This window comes from Trachypithecus francoisi, unplaced genomic scaffold, assembly GCF_009764315.1.
Source record: "Trachypithecus francoisi isolate TF-2019V2 unplaced genomic scaffold, Tfra_2.0 Lachesis_group0, whole genome shotgun sequence".
NCBI classification, from domain to species: domain Eukaryota; kingdom Metazoa; phylum Chordata; class Mammalia; order Primates; family Cercopithecidae; genus Trachypithecus; species Trachypithecus francoisi.
Window position 1 is genome coordinate 27,698,344 of NW_022681453.1, and position 7,424 is coordinate 27,705,767.

At 42.1% G+C, this 7,424-nt stretch overlaps 1 long non-coding RNA gene across 1 annotated transcript; it reads right to left on the reverse strand.

Moving 5' to 3' along the window:
• Positions 1–2,211: 2,211 nt before the first annotated feature.
• Positions 2,212–3,828, reverse strand: LOC117076417. The gene is made up of 3 exons (XR_004434364.1): positions 3,449–3,828; positions 2,874–2,928; positions 2,212–2,288 (listed from the first exon to the last, which is right to left on the reverse strand). It is a non-coding gene; the product is annotated as an uncharacterized LOC117076417 (long non-coding RNA).
• Positions 3,829–7,424: the final 3,596 nt, after the last annotated feature.

A 7,424-nucleotide genomic window follows, 5' to 3' on the forward strand; every position in this document is an offset into this window, starting at 1 on the left:
TCTGGAGGCTTCTCCTTTGACAATTAGATTTTCTTCTAAATTGTAGCTTGTGTTTTCACTTTTTTGTGGCTTCTTTTTATGTGCAGGAGTGCTTCACTTGAACATAGCCCCATTTGATTAATCTTTCTTAGTGCTTTTTTGCCTTGTGCTTAAAACCTTCTCTACACTGAGGTGATGAAAGTGTTGTCTTTTGTCCAGAAGTTTGAAAGTTTCGTCTTTTATGCTTACAGTCTTGATCCATATGGACTTGAACTTTGGGTATCGTTTGAGGAAAGCTTTAATTTCAACTATCTGTATGGATAACACACTGCTGAACACACTGTTGAATTGCTCCTCCTTGGTCCACAGTTCTGCACGTAGCCCTGTCGTGAGTCAGGTTTCCACAACAGGCACGGGTGTGTTTTCAGACTCTGTCTTCTGTTCCATTTGTCTCTTTGTTTGCCTCTTTCCAAATACCACACTGTCTTAATTATTATAGCTTTAAAATAAGACCTGTTACCTGCTGAGGCAAGTCTCCTGGCTTGTTTTTCTCTTGTGAGTTTCTTGGTATATTTGGGCCTTTGCTTTCAGATGTAAATTTTAAAATCAGTTTGTCAGGGTCTGTGAAAATCCTCTTGTGGCCATTCTATTCTGTTAGATGGGCTGTGTGAACTCAAATAAGTCACTTTGCCTCTTAGGCCTATCTTTTCATCTGTAAAATGATAGTTTCATTTTGATAGGAGTCAGTGTTTAATTATTAAGTGATATAATGCATGTAAAGTTCCCAGCACAATGCCTGGCACCCAGGAAATAGTCAACAAGTAAAGGAGTGGTTTTATTGCTGTTACAGCTGAGATGTGGGGGCCTGTTGTGGAGAGTGCTAGAATCTCAAAACAAAGACTGGTTTTTAGTTGTACAGAACTGCAGTCTAGGAACTGCACACTTATTATCACCTTTGTCTTCACATTTTAGTGCAGGCTTTTGTGATTAATATTAACAATGCACATGTATAGAACTTTATACCTCTCAAAATATTTTCACTCATTTGATCATATTTGGACTGCTAAGGAGCGTTGAGAAGCAATTAAGCATGCACGCATTTGGAAATACCTGACAAGCTTCAGCCAAGCCTTGGAAGCTATATTAGGACAATGGGGTAAGAGGTTATGAGGATCAGACAACCACTCAGCTGCCTAGACGCCATCCATCCACCGAGACAATTTGATGGTGGAAGGGAGGGTAGGATTGCCAGAGAAAAACAGGACATTTGTCTAAATTTGGGTCTCCAATAAACAGTCATTCTTTAGGATAAGTATGTCCCACATATTGCAGGTATACTTATACTGTGACATTCATTTCTCTGAAATTCAGATTTAACTGGGCATCTTGTGTTTTCACTGGACACCTAAATCTGGCAGAAGGTACTGCTGTTACTTCTTCACATTGGAACCATCCTCTAGAGTCTTAATGCATAAATTGCCCTGAGATGTCATGTAGCCCAGCTTCTTCTTTTAGCAAATGTGGAAATTGAGATCCAGAGGCTGAGTGGTTACGTGTGGAATTGGATGATTCCTGATTCTGCATTCTTTTTTGTGCTTCTGAATGTGCAAAAATACACAGCCACCTTTTCACTGTCTTCTTTATCTTGGAGAGGTAGGGACCTCTACCACATTGACCCCCAACTCTTTATTGAGCATTGGATGGGCAGATTACATGGCAGGCCCTGGCCACCAGGCAAGTATCTGGTCACTCAGGGGATTAGCCAGGTCTGAAATGCTCACGGTTCTAGAATTATCATTCTGGACTGGAGCTGAAGGCCATGAGACCACATAGCCATGCTTTGGGGGCCTCCACTGAAATGTAGCCTTGTCAGAGCTGTCAGCTCCTGTGCTGATAGGGAACTATCACAGAGAAGCAGACAAAAGCACAGAAATCTTCAGATGAAAAAGAATAAAAAACGATGAAGGGGAAGGAAAGAAGTAACTGATGAGAAAAGATACTGCCACTTCTGACAATTGGAGGGGTTGAAGGGCCTAAATGCAGGGAAAAAGAGGGGTTCCACTGGGAGAGGCAAGTGGTACAACAAGACTTCATATCAGAATATTTTTTCTAAAATGAGGACTCTTAGACTGAGAAAGGACTCTCATGGGCCTCTTAGATTGATGAAGAGTCCCATTGCTGGAGTCATTTTAAACCAGAACTGAACAAAGTGATTGAAAATAAACTGCAGGGAACACTTGCCTGGATATCTTCTGGGACGGACTTGATCATCGGATCCGTCTCTTCCTTCCCTCAGTGCCTGTGAATCACTGGTTCATTTGAAAGCATGCTAGTTAAAACTCTCAAGGAACAGAACTTGAGCATTTAATTGAAAGTAATTTTCGTACAAGTGAGGCATGGTCTAGAAATTCATTTTTTGTGTGTGTATGTAAATTTTTTTTAAGTCCAAGATAAGGCGAGCAACTAGCTTCAGAATCCTTACTGGGCCAAAGATTTGTTTCAATCTTGTTACGCTCTTACTCTTTCTAACCTCTAGTTGCAAATTATTTTTATGTGACACTTATGTCTATTTGACTTCATTTTTCTAACTAAATAGCTTTTCAGGAAATAGATCTCCTGACTTATTTCAGAGCTCTAAATAAATATCCAGAGTATCTGTATACTGTAAAAACATTATAAAAACTCCTCTATGGTACTGATCCAAGGCATGAAAATTGCCCTCCTGGTGTTCCATGCCAAGCCTGGTTGACCTTCCCAATTTTTCTGCTACAAATCTGAAAAACAAACCTAGCTGTCTGGAGAAACATCAGGCATAGGCATACATTAGATAAATGTTTGTGTTTTCCTTTCATCATGGATGGCCTCGCAGGAGATGAACGACATAAGCACTCTACCTGCTAGCAGGCCTGGATTGCTGTCACATTATTTCCTCCATCAGTTCTAATATTCCTGGAAATAGATGTTTTTAAAGGCAATTTGGGCAGCAGTTATTATCTTTTGCTTTGCATCTTGCTTACCCTCCATGCAATGAATGACTAAATATTGTTGATTCTACTCTTTCTCCTGCTATCCTCTCCCCTGTGTCCCCACCTCTCCAGCCCCACCCTCCCATCTCTCGCCTCCCTACCTCCCATCTCCCTGCTGTCTATTGTATATGCTGCAGCTACATTTAGCTTCCCAGAGCAGAGCCTCGATCCTATCGCTCTCCCGCTCAAAACCTGTCCATACCTCCCTTTTTTATATGAGGCTTTCCCAAGCATTAGTCATACCACCTCCATTATCTTTGCTATTTTCCCTTTCCATCTGTGCTGTGGTTTACTTCATATTTATCTTTAAATAGGCTCACTTAAAAAAAATCTTAAATGTATTCTAAAAGGAAACTTTATCTCTAAGTAAATGGAAAACCAGTACCATCTATCATAATAGAAACTCACTATAAAAATAAATGCAATGAAAACAAAAGTATTACCTTCCAGCAAGATAGTATTGCCTGAGGCTCAGAACCTGAGGCCTGATTTCTCTGTGTTTACAAAGGTGGGTGATGATTCAGTGACTATCTGTTTGTCCCTCCAGATCCATTTTTCTCTCTTCTTCTTGCCCTCTGCCCAGGAGGCTGAGCCTGAGGACAGGTCAGTGAGTTCCCTCACTTTCTGGTTTCCAGTTGGCCTCGGCCTATGGGAGCCCAGCAGGGTCTAGGAAGGAGGGAAGCGATGGGTCCAGGGCTTTGTTCCCTGGCTCCCTCCTGCAGGGTCACCACACCCTGACCAAAGATTGCTGCTCATTTGAAGATGGCTTGTTCTTAAACCCTCCCCTTGTCCCTTCAAGCCTGGAAATGGTGACAGCTCTGCCTTTACTAGCCCTGGGTCAGTGTGTTGCCCTTGTCGTTCCCCTGTACCTGTACTTAGCTGATTGTCACCCTCCTTGAAATATCCTGCTTTGATAGGTCATATGTCTCCTGTGGAGACCCTGACTAGTATAATTATCATGGATTAGTTGTTATAGATAGACCTGCATCAACTGAGACTTTATCCTTGGCTTCATCAAAAATTGAAGGGTAACTGATAGGTAGGCTGTCTCTGTACCACCTTGTACCATGCATGTACACCAGTGGGTAACACGTGTGATCCCCAATCTGGAGAATATCTTTCTATGGAGTAAACCCCACCATCCTTTGTGTAGGATTCAAGCTGGACTGCAGTGCCACTGAAACTTCCCATCCTATTTCCTTCTACACACCCTTGCTTACTGACAAACAACCATGCTAGTTCCTGTTCTTGCCCTGTAATTTTCCACCTTTGGTCTTTATTTAGACCACTTCTTCTGCTTAGAAAGAATACCACCTCTGTCTCCTCATTAAATCTGGTCACGGTTCTGACATTGCCTTCTCCATGAAGCCAGCACTGATATGCTTGGCTCTCTTAATATTGTTTTGACCTCCCCCAAACTCTGGGTATCATCCCCTCTGTGTTTCCCATGGTTGCAGAGGGGCAGAGGGTCCGACTTGCCCAGGCCCCTGGCTGAGCCTCACCTTGCAACCTTGCGTATAGACCTTTGGCCTTTTTTTTTTTTTTTTTTTTTTAATGGAGTCTTGCTCTGTTGCCAGGCTGGAGTGCAGTGGCATGATCTCAGTTCACTGCAACCACCGCCTCCTGGGTTCAAGTGATTCCCCTGCCTCAGCCTCCTGAGTAGCTGGGACTACAGGTATGCGCCACCATGCCCGGCTAATTTTTTTGTATTTCAGTAGAGATGGGGTTTCACCATGTTGGCCAGGATGGTCTCGATCTCCTGGCCTTGTGATCCACCCGCCTCAGCCTCCCAAAGTGCTGGGATTACAGGCATGAGCCACTGTGCCCAGTGACTTTTGGCCTCTTTAACCCATCTCTGACACCCCATGGCCCTTACTCTGTAGAGGTCAACAGAGTAAGGGCCATGTTTTATAATCATGACTTTTCTCTCGGATTATACCAAAGCCCTACACATTCATTTATTCATTTAACACATGGCGATTAAACCTACAAAGTACTGGGTGCATGCTAGGTGCTGAATAGATAGTGATACATGAAATAACCTGATTCCTAGCCCCAGGGAGCTTACTACCTAAAGAAAACTATAGAAACCCTTTGAGACTAAACCCTTTTCAAGAGAGCTGTGAGCTTGAGAGTCCCCATCAATAATTTACTTACACACACACATAATTGTATAGCAGTCACTGGTTTACAATTTGGGATGAAAGTGCCCTAGTTGTTAAGAACATCCTTTCCTGGGAGATGGCCTCCATGAGGGGCAGTAGAGGAGAATGGTTAAAAGGCAAGTCAGGCTGTAATCACAGCTCTGATTATTCACTTTCAGCAAACATGGCGCCTCTGAGTCTCAATTTCCTCAGCTGTAAAATGGGTTTGTTCTCTCCATATACTTTTCTCAGAGGGTTGCGAGGAGTCAAAATACTACCTACAAAGGTTCGTAATGGTGCCCATCACAAAATAAGTGCTCAGTATACGTCAGTGGTGGTTGTGAGGGGAGTGGCTATCAGCTTATGGAAGTCTAGACACTGGATCTCTAAAAACAGGCAAGATTCATATTTGCTTGGGACCATCTGGGTTCAACTCACACAGAAAATCTTTCAAATGCCAGGGCTGTGATTGCAAACAAGCTGGAAGGAAAATACACAGTAAACACACCAGAGGAGAAGCTGTGAAAGGAGCTGGAAGGGGTTCCTAGCAAATAGGGACTGCCACAGCCTCGGGACAAGTCCATCCAGAAACTCATATGTACGCTCCACTAAGATTCTGTACTTGAAACATTTTCTCGTACATTTTAGAACTGGACTAGGAACACAGAGGATTATGTAGGTTCTCAACAGATATTTACTGTATTGAGTCCATTGTGTGTGCATAACACCACAGACCCAATTTAGGGCTGGTGGAGGTTGTAAGCTTTATTAAAAATAGACTGTCATTCCTGCCTTAAGACAATTTCCAACAGACACATTAATGTAGCGACTCATCTTTTTATCTTGATCAAAGGCATGTAATTTATAACCCGGGGGACACTGTAGAAGTAACTACTATTTTTTAAAAGCACTGGAGGGCAGAAAAGTATTAGTTGGTGGGATTGCTTTGTGTCTTTCATCTTAGGTGACTAGATATACCTTCATTTCAAGGGGAAGAGGGTGGAGAGGACAAGATGAATCCCTGTTCTGGCTTTCCAGAAACAGCCTGTCTTCCTGGAAGCCCATGGCTGTACTTTGTGCTGCCCCTTTGTAAGAGGGAGAGACTGAATTTCCTCAATAAAAAATCACAGCTGCCTGTTTAAACATCTATTTTGTGTGACCAGAATTTGACAGATACTATATGACTTATTAGCTCTTCCTGACAAAAACCATCTGATGTAGGTATAGTTTTCCCCTTTAATACCCTAGGATCCTGAGGTCTAGAGAGTTCAAGTTCTTTGCCCAAGATCACCCAACTGATGAATTGTGCAGGTGGAATCTAGATCCAGGTCTACTTGCCACCCAAGCCCACTTTTTACACTGTCTCACATGCCTCTCCAGATACTTCTATAGAAGGTATTTGGTTAGGTTGATTTGACATTGTAAGTATCTGATCATGTATTCCCTGGAATTCTCGATTCACTGCCACTTAGAACAATGACTGTTATTCTCAAGATAGTTGAGGACCCCTGCTACACCCTAAAGAGTCCTATAAAACATTAACAAGCAATCAGTGAGAAAATTTGCATGTTTCAGTACAAAAAAGGGCTCCGAATCTCTTCCTATCACCCTTCTGTATCTCAGCACTGTCCATGTTTGTTTTTATATTTGTTTGTCTATTCACCAGCCACCTCTCCAACTAGATGGTAAACTCCATGAGCCAGGAACCAAAACTGTGGTGGTCATTTGTCTATACTGGGTGTGCCTAGCAATAAACGTTTTCTCAATAAATGAATTCTCTCTGAATTGGTAATCCACACATAATGCACATGATTTAAGTCTATTTACCAGAATTTTTGAGCAAATAGTTCTATTCTTTTTGACACATTTTCCACAGTTTGTATAATTTATTCATAGAATCCTTCTTAGACTACTAATAAATTCCTATGGGACATAGTCCTTTTATATGCGGAAGAATCCACCACCATGAAATGTTCAGAAAAAATGACTTTTAAAATTTTATTTGTGGCCATGCTGATTATGAATTTCTGAATTATGTCTGGGCTGCTCTTTTTCTTGGAATATGTAAAGTGGGATACTGGCATCTCTGTATTTGGAGACTTACAGCGTCTGAGTTAAAAGATGAATGGGAAGTAGCGGAGGGGGAGAGATCAGAAATCTCCACTCCCTGAAACACAGACACTTCACATACCCAGGAGGTAAATTGCTGGCATGAACTGTAACAAGTATACACAGGCATTTTGCACATTGTTTGCTTATGTTCTAGATGATATGA